The sequence below is a fragment of the Salvelinus alpinus genome, chromosome 5, assembly GCF_045679555.1.
Source record: "Salvelinus alpinus chromosome 5, SLU_Salpinus.1, whole genome shotgun sequence".
NCBI lineage: Eukaryota > Metazoa > Chordata > Actinopteri > Salmoniformes > Salmonidae > Salvelinus > Salvelinus alpinus.
The window spans coordinates 45,564,049-45,573,994 of record NC_092090.1 but is presented as its reverse complement, the minus strand read 5'-3'; the positions used below and the strand labels follow the sequence as shown (position 1 = coordinate 45,573,994).

The 9,946-nt window shown below is 42.3% G+C and overlaps 1 long non-coding RNA gene across 1 annotated transcript; it reads right to left on the bottom strand.

Moving 5' to 3' along the window:
- Positions 1-8,525: 8,525 nt before the first annotated feature.
- LOC139575203 (uncharacterized) lies at positions 8,526-9,634 on the bottom strand. Its single transcript, XR_011674908.1, has 2 exons — positions 9,316-9,634; positions 8,526-8,930 (listed from the first exon to the last, which is right to left on the bottom strand). It is a non-coding gene; the product is annotated as an uncharacterized lncRNA (long non-coding RNA).
- Positions 9,635-9,946: the final 312 nt, after the last annotated feature.

Genomic DNA, 9,946 nt, shown 5'->3' with positions numbered 1-9,946 from the left:
TTCATAGGACCCTACTGTGCTAGAGTATAGACGTTTGAAATCATTTGTTTTCATCCTAGTGGCTATATCAATTTAGTGCATAAACATGCATTTTTTAGTAGGCCTAGACACTTGCAGGAATAGTGTTATGCTCTTAGCATCTTGAGGTGAAAAGAAGACCATGAAGATAAAAGTAAGCGCACCCACCGTCAGCCCTGCAGCTCTGCAGTAGCCAAGCCGACCTTCGACCAGACCAGAGTTGACCCATTGACCAGACCAGCCGACCTTCGACCATTGACCAGACCATCACTGAGCCACCCAACCAGACCAACGTTGACCAGCCGACCATCGACCAGACCAGTTGACTGACCAGCTGACCGTCGACCAGACCAGCGTTGACCAGCCGACCAGACCAGCGTCGACCTGTCGACCAGACCAGCGCTGAGACACCTGACAAGACCAGCGCTAAGCCACCCAACCAGACCGTCGAGCAGACCAGTGTTGACCAAACTAGCGCTGAGCCACCCTGACAAGACCAGAGCTGAACCACCTGACCAGACCAGCCTGGACCAGACCAGCATTAACCACCTGTTGACCAGACCAGTGCTGACCAGCATTGTGTGATAAAGTGATAAAGAACCCTCCGTTGCTCGCTACTTCAATGAAGAAGACAAATCAATCTTTGCCAGCATAGATGGGTGAATTTGGCTTCAATACGATGTGCAAGTGACGTCATCCTACGTCATACTTCCGGGTCCTGTCCCTTAATCTTTTGAATAGGCTTGATGATTATATCATAATATTTTTGAAAACACTGTAATTTATTAAGATATTTACAGTTGAAGTCGGAGGTTTACATACACCTTAGCCAAATAATTTAAACTCAGTTTTTCACAATTCCTGACATTTAATCAGAGTAAAAATTCCCTGTCTTAGGTCAGTTAGGATCATCACTTTATTTTAAGAATGTGAAATGTCAGAATAATAGAAGAGAGAATTATTTATTTCAGCTTTTATTTCTTTCATCACATTCCCAGTGGGTCAGAAGTTTACATACACTCAATTAGTATTTGGTAACATTGCCTATAAATTGTTTAACTTGGGTGAAATGTTTCGGGTAGCCTTCCACAAGCTTCCCACAATAAGTTGGGTGAATTTTGTCCCATTCCTTCTGACAGAGCTGGTGTAACTGACCAGGTTTGTAGGGCTCCTTGCCCGCACACGCTTTTTCAGTTCTGCCCACAAATGTTATATAGGATTGAGGTCAGGGCTTTGTGATGGCCACTCCAATACCTTGACTTTGTTGTCCTTAAGCCATTTTGCCACAACTTTGGAAGTATGCTTGGGGTCATTGTTCATTGGGAAGACCCATTTGCGACCAAGCTTTAATTAACTTCTTGTCTGATGTCTTGAGATGTTGCTTCAATATATCCACATAAATGTCTTTCGTCATGATGCCATCTATTTTGTGAAGTGCACAAGTCCCTCCTGCAGCTAGGCACCCGCACAACATGATGCTGCCACCCCCGTTCTTCACGGTTGGGATGGTGTTCTTCGGCTTGCAAGCCTCCCCCTTTTTCCTACAAACATAACGATGGTTATTATGCCAAACAGTTCCATTTTTGTTTCATCAGACCAGGGGACATTTCTCCAAAAAGTACGATATTTGTCCCCATGTGCAGTTGCAAACCGTAGTCTGGCTTTTTTATGGCGGTTTTGGAGCAGTGGCTTCTTCCTTGCTGAGCGGCCTTTCAGGTTATGTTGATATAGGACTCGTTTTACTGTGGATATAGATACTTTTGTACCTGTTTCCTCCAGCATTTTCTTAAGGTCCTTTGCTGTTGTTCTGGGATTGATTTGCACATTTCTCACCAAAGTACGTTAATCTCTAGGAGACAGAACGCGTCTCCTTCCTGAGCGGAATGATAGCTGCGTGGTCCCATGGTGTTTATACTTGCGTACTATTGTTTGTACAGATGAGCATGGTACCTTCAGGCGTTTGGAAATTGCTCCCAAGGATGAACCAGACTTGTGGAGGTCTACAACTTTTTTCTGAGATCTTGGCTGATTTCTTTTGATTTTCCCATGATGTCAAGCAAAGAGGCACTGAGTTTGAAGGTAGGCCTTGAAATACATCCACAGGTACACCTCCAATTGACTCAAATGGTGTCCATTAGTCTGTCAGAAGCTTCTAAAGCCATGATATCATTTTCCAAGCTGTTTAAAGGCACAGTCAACTTAGTATATGTAAACTTTAGACCCACTGGAATTGTGATACAGTGAATTATATGTGAAATAATCTGTCTGTAAACAATTGTTGGAAAAATGACTTGTGTCATGCACAAAGTAGATGTCCTAACCGACTTGCCAAAACTATAGTTAACAAGAAATTTGTGGAGTGGTTGAAAAACAAGTTTTAATGACTCCAACCTAAGTGTATGTAAACTTACGACTTCAACTGTATATACACTGCTAAAAAAAATAAAGGGAACACTTAAACAACACAATGTAACTCCAAGTCAATCACACTTCTGTGAAATCAAACTGTCCACTTAGGAAGCAACACTGATTGACAATAAATTTCACATGCTGTTGTGCAAATGGAATAGACAACAGGTGGAAATTATAGGCAATTAGCAAGACACCCCCAATAAAGGAGTGGTTCTGCAGGTGGTGACCACAGACCACTTCTCAGTTCCTATGCTTCCTGGCTGATGTTTTGGTCACTTTTGAATGCTGCCGATGCTTTCACTCTAGTGGTAGCATGAGACGGAGTCTACAACCCACACAAGTGGCTCAGGTAGTGCAGCTCATCCAGGATGGCACATCAATGCGAGCTGTGGCAAGAAGGTTTGCTGTGTCTGTCAGCGTAGTGTCCAGAGCATGGAGGCGCTACCAGGAGACAGGCCAGTACATCAGGAGACTTGGAGGAGGCCGTAGGAGGGCAACAACCCAGCAGCAGGACCGCTACCTCCGCCTTTGAGCAGGAGGAGCACTGCCAGAGCCCTGCAAAATGACCTCCAGCAGGCCACAAATGTGCATGTGTCTGCTCAAACGGTCAGAAACAGACTCCATGAGGGTGGTATGAGGGCCCGACGTCCACAGGTGGGGGTTGTGCTTACAGCCCAACACCGTGCAGGACGTTTGGCATTTGCCAGAGAACACCAAGATTGGCAAATTCGCCACTGGCGCCCTGTGCTCTTCACAGATGAAAGCAGGTTCACACTGAGCACGTGACAGACGTGACAGAGTCTGGAGACGCCGTGGAGAACGTTCTGCTGCCTGCAACATCCTCCAGCATGACCGGTTTGGTGGTGGGTCAGTCATGGTGTGGGGTGGCATTTCTATGGGGGGCCGCACAGCCCTCCATGTGCTCGCCAGAGGTAGCCTGACTGCCATTAGGTACCGAGATGAGATCCTCAGACCCCTTGTGAGACCATATGCTGGTGCGGTTGGCCCTGGGTTCCTCCTAATGCAAGACAATGCTAGACCTCATGTGGCTGGAGTGTGTCAGCAGTTCCTGCAAGAGGAAGGCATTGATGCTATGGACTGGCCCGCCCATTCCCCAGACCTGAATCCAATTGAGCACATCTGGGACATCATGTCTCGCTCCATCCACCAACGCCACGTTGCACCACAGACTGTCCAGGAGTTGGCGGATGCTTTAGTCCAGGTCTGGGAGGAGATCCCTCAGGAGACCATCCGCCACCTCATCAGGAGCAGGCCCAGGCGTTGTAGGGAGGTCATACAGGCACGTGGAGGCCACACACACTACTGAGCCTCATTTTGACTTGTTTTAAGGACATTACATCAAAGTTGGATCAGCCTGTAGTGTGGTTTTCCACTTTAATTTTGAGTGTGACTCCAAATCCAGACCTCCATGGGTTGATAAATTTGATTTCCATTGATAATTTTTGTGTGATTTTGTTGTCAGCACATTCAACTATGTAAAGAAACAAGTATTTAATAAGAATAGTTCATTCATTCAGATCTAGGATGTGTTATTTTAGTGTTCCCTTTATTTTTTTGAGCAGAGTTGGTTTTACCTGTTTCATTGAAAAGATCGGTGACCGGCATTCTTAACATGTACATTTCTGTTCTCTCCAAATAACAACATCCCCCCATCCGGGAGGTAAAGTGAGATACTCCTTATCACTGCATACTAAAGATGGTGTTGTCAGCTTTTCACAGAGTACCTCCTAATTTAGCCAGGTCATTAATAATAGCTGTCATGTTGTCAGAGGAGTCAGGAAGCAACATGACACAGTAATGCTCATCTTTTATTCCAAGGGACCTGTCTTTAGCCAATATGTGCCATTTCGTCTCTGGTCACTACTGCTTTCAAATTCTGCACATTTAGTGACAACTGAGTAAAACCCTGTTTTATCAAATTAGTAAGGACCTGCATGGAGTATGTCAAATTATTAGTCCATTTACTCATTACTACAACTTCCCATGCTGCTTCCTTCCCCCTTTGACAAACATCAGAATAGTATAATTGCTTTTTCTTTGTCGAGCCCTAGTTTAGTTCCTTTTCATAAAATGGAGTAATCTACATCCAAAATCATTCTTTCTAATTGGTACTGCCTGGGTTCCCCACAGAAAAGCTGTGGAGGTGGGTTTCTGGAAAATCATTACCCGTGTGCCAGATGTGTTCCCCCTCCCCTGTAATCCTATGTATGTCACTGTTGTCACCCATTTATTATTCTCCACATCCCCCGTCCACAAAGGGAACGGGTAGATTTGGAGAGCAACAAATACCCTGCATGTGTTTTTCCATAGTTCCGATTTTCTTGTTTCACAACCATAGTGTGTGTGTATGATGGTTTCCTCGACATCTGATGACTCTTCAGGTTCTGTGGCTGAACCCTCTGTTGGTTCTTCTGGCCTTTGGTCTCGGTGTTCTGCTCCTGTCCTTTGGCTCTGACTCTTTCCTCCTTCAGATGTTCTTGGGACCCTGCTCTCCCTCCCTCCAGTCGCTCATCCATGGCTTCCACTCTTGGAGATGCTTGCAGTGGGAGAGGTGATGCCAGCCTGACCTCTCCTCTACCCACAGGGCTGGTGGTGTTACCATGGTTACCTGAAACAGACCCATCCATCGTGGTTGGTTCCATTTTCGCTTTTGGACCCTGAGTTTCACCCATTCTCCAACGTTTATGGGTAGCTCGTCAGGATCTTCACCTGGGATTGGTTCTGCTGCTTTCCTAGTGTGAGAGTGGAGAAAACTTACAACAGAAGTTAGTTCCTTCATGTCTCAGTTGTGTCTGTCTAACGGTCAGTCGTAGGTCTCACCCTTGGGGTGTTCATTGGTCGTCTTGTTAACATTTCACAAGGCCTTTGTTAAGGCTGCTGCGCATTTTCATGAGAACAAGAGGTAATCCCTCTACCCATGTCATTCCTGTGGAATGGCATAGTTTGACAAGGGAGAATTTCATGTTCTTATTAGCCCTCAGTAACTCTCGTTACTCCGCGGTTGATAGATGGACACAAACTTCTGGTCAACACCCATCATTTTGGCCACTTGGGCAACCACATCTCCTATGAGATGGGTTCCATTGTCTGCAGACAAACCTCAGGCACTCCGAACCTGAGTATACTTTTCCTAACTAGCAATTTTGCAACTGTTCGCGCAACGCAGTTGGATGGTTCCACCCACCTGGTAAACCTGTCGATTATCACCAGGCAGTATCTCTTTCTTTTCGCTCTATCATGTCTATAGCTATGTGGACAAAAGATCCTTTTGGAGTGGGGGACTTCCCTGGTTGCAGTGTTCCCTTGTCTATATTATATAACAAACATGTCGAGCAACGATAGATGAACTGTTTTACGTGCTGATTCAAATTTTGAGTCAAATTTAAATTTCAAACATTCTCCTCCTCCATTCTCCTCTCATATCCCCCTTTGACGAATGGCTCACTTCATGAGCCAATCGGAAAATATTAAAGATCATTGATTGATGGTAAACACGGCATACCAGAGAAAAGATGTAGCCATAAACCAGACCTAGGACAGAGAGCACACCCTCTCTCCCTCCACACCTGGTGATTGAGAATATCAGACTGCTGTTGTTTCTCAAGATCAGTAGTTTCAAATGATACAAACGACTAAAAAAATAAAATGCATGTGTGTGACAAAGGGAAACAGCCAATTTGGCCGCCTCATCAGCTATGCTGTTACCAATTCTAGCATTATCACACCAGCCCGTGTATGCCTCAACCTTAACAATAGCCAATGTGTTAGGTTTTCACATAGCTTCAAATAACTTGGAAGAAAATGTGACTTTGGGATGTTTGAGATGAATATGGGAAACACTGGGCTAATGATATTTGAGAGCCATCTCCGCAGATGAGAGTAAAGTACAAAAGCAATAAAATTATGTTGGGCCGCCTGCTGCAGAATATTGCTTCGTTATTGGACAAATTCAGTATCCCCCGTTTAACACCACTTCAAAATGGTTTCTCCTTACTGAACACAACCTTGTTCTCAATTGGTCCAGTAGGTGGTAGTGTTGGACCTAACTGTGATGACGAGGTTTGATCATAAGTAAGGGTGGGATCTCATTTGGGAGACAGGATTTTCTCTATGGGGATTTTTTCATAACCCTCAATAGTTATTATTATACTGTGCTCTATTCTAGATTTTCTGCTACTCTACACTGTAGGCTACATTTAATTTATAGGCTACAATGACTCTACACATCTTATGTTCCATAATCCAATCCGGACAGCAGCCTCAGCAAGCAATGTAAACACTTAAATAACAGAACATGTTGAGGGGACTAAAATACTTGGTGTTACCTTAGATTGTAAACTGTCATGGTCAAAACATAGATTCAATGGTTGTAAAGATGGGGAGAGGTCTGTCCGTAATAAAGAGATGCTCTGCTTTTTTCACATCACACTTCACAAAGCAAGTCCTGCAGGCTCTAGTTTTATCTTATCTTGATTATTGTCCAGTCATATGGTCAAGTGCTGCAAAAAAAAGGCCTAGTTAAGCTGCAGCTGGCCCAGATTAGAGCGGCACGTCTGACTGTAGTGAAGAGGGCTAATATTAATACTATGCATGTCAGTCTCTCTTGGCTAAGAGTTGAGGAAAGACTGACTGTGTAACTTCTTGTTTTTATGAGAAACGTTAATGTGTTGGAAATTCCAAATTGTTTCCATAGTCAAATTACACACAGCGCTGACACACACACTTACCCCAGCAGACATGCCACCAGGCGTCTTTTCACAGTCCCCAGGTCCAGAACAAATTCAAGGAAACGTACAGTATTATACAGACAGCAAACCTGGTTTCAAAAAACAAATAAAGCAACACCTCATGGTACAATGCCTCTCCCCCATGTGACCTACCTGTTTTGTGTATGTACTGGCATGTAGTATGTGTAACTGATAGATGCACACACACTACATGTTAATGTTTTTAAGTGTATGTAAATTGTAAAGTCTTTTGTCTGTAATGTATTTTTTGTTATGTCGGACCTCAGTAAGACTAGCTGTTGCCATTGGCGTCTGAAAATGGGGATTCTAATAAATAAAATAAAACAATTTAATATAAAAATTTAGCAGAAGGGCATTCAAATGGAAATGGTATTTTAACCACAGTGCCATCATTCACATAATTATCTACTTCACTTTGCATAATGGAAGATAACTCAGACATGATGTAATTGTGGCTTTGATAGGCTTATGGATTTAAATAAAACATGACTAAATGGCTCAGAAACACAAGACAGTTGTGAAGACACATGGACTGTGTTAGTTAGACATCAACAAGCTCCCGAGTGGCACATTGTTCTAAGGCACTGCATTTCAGTGCTTGAGGTGTCACTACAGACACCATGGTTCGAATCCAGGCTGTATCACAACTGGCCGTGATTGGGAGTCTCATAGGGCGGTACACAATTGGCACAGCGTTGTCCGGGTTTGGCTGGTGTAGGCTGTCATTGTAAATAAGAATTTGTTCTTAACTGACTTGCCTGGTTAAGTATAAAATAAAGCCGGTAGGTAACAACTTTCTTATTGTTTTGCTCAGATACTCGAAAAGAACCGCTCATGATGAAATGCTTTTTTAGATGGTCACCTGAGTGTTTGGAGAATGTAGGTTGAAGTTTGGGAGGGATTTTGTAAAGGGGTTGAAGAGGAACACTGCCCATCCATTTGAAAAGTGTAAAACTATGTACTTCCAGTGGATTTTTTATTGGAAACAATGAATATAAGCCCTACCTGTGGGTTGATTATTATATTGATGTTTTAGTTCCTTTAGGGAATTAATGTTAGCAGCAAACAGGATAATTGCCCATCCGAATGTGTGTAGTTGTGCAGATACATTTCCAACACAAAGACAAGCAAGTAATGAAGATAGAAAAATAGCTTCAAATATGCATTTGTGTTGACTATTACTTAATGTACAGTTCTGTTTTTTTTTTTTTTATATTCAAGACTTTAGGTTTCAGCATTATTTAACTAACTAAGCTTAACTGTTATTAGATTTTTTTATTTTATCTTCTATCTTATCTATTTATATTAACAGCTGAAAATATATATTTGAAGAAAGTGGAAACCTGCTGACAATTTATTAATGAGTTATGCCTACCAATATGTATACCTTCTAAAAATATAAATAAATATTTATAACAGCATATAATATCCTCAAACATGCAATACATAGTAAGAATTTTTTTAAAGTTAATAGAAGGATACATTGGGAAAACTATTTTATTTCAGTGCCTCAAAATCTGTAGCCTATCATTGGTATAGTGAGTAGCCGAGCTAATTCAGATAAACCCCTTGGCCCCTTTTTAACATTCCAAGTCAGAATAGAAATTGGAAACAGATTAACTATTTAAAAATACAAAATTAACATAGGGTCTCATGGTCCCCTTCTGTGTTTTCATCTGTTTCTTTCTTGTTAGCATTTTCCCATCCTGGAGTGTAAGACTTTATGGGAATCTGTGAGAGAGAAGAGGAATACATAACAATTTAGCATAGACACTCTATGTACTATACACATAACTCTATCCTCATTATCATGATTTATACAATTTAGGATTAGCTAGTTATGTTATCCACTGCTAGCTAATAATAACAATAATATCTAGCTGGTGTTTAACATTACTTGCTAAGACTAATATCTAGCAACCACAGATTTAAGGTGTTCGCTAGTTATCACAACCTTTGCAAATACACTAGCTAGTAAGTTAGTGTTAAAATTGGAACAAAATGTCATGGACAAAATGTTTACACACCATGTTATGTTTCACATACGTTTCAAGGATTTCCTGCAGAATTCCCACCTGATGTGCAGCAACTTCGACTCAATATAAAATGTCCTTACCTTTCAGCATATTCTTGTGCCCATATTCCCTTATTTGGGGGTCCGTTTTCTACGCGTATATGCCTGAGGAAAGAGAATCAAAAACGACCCCAACTACTGCCATTTCACCCATTACTTCTTGGAGCTCTGAGGTAATGTCACGGCTGTCTTCCTCTGAAGAGGTGTAGCAAGGATCAGACCAATACGCAGCGTGGTAGGTGTCCATGTTTTAATATAGAAAACTGAACATGAACACAAATACAAAAAAACAATAAACGTGAACAAACCGAAACAGTCCCGTGTGGCACAAACACTGACACAGGAAACAATCACCCACAAAATACCCAAAGAACATGGCTGCCTAAATATGGTTCCCAATCAGAGACAACGATAAACACCTGCCTCTAAATGAGAACCAATCAAGGCAACCATAGACTTACATAAACACCTAGAATGAACACAACCCCATAACTCTACAAAAAAAACCTAGACAGTACAAACACCCTAGACGAGACAAAAACACACAAACCACCCTCGTCACACCCTGACCTAACCAAAATAATAAAGAGAACAAAGATAACTAAGGCCAGGGCGTGACAGGTAAGCGATGTGCTCAGTATTGTGGTGGTTCATTTCTTTACTATCAAATGAG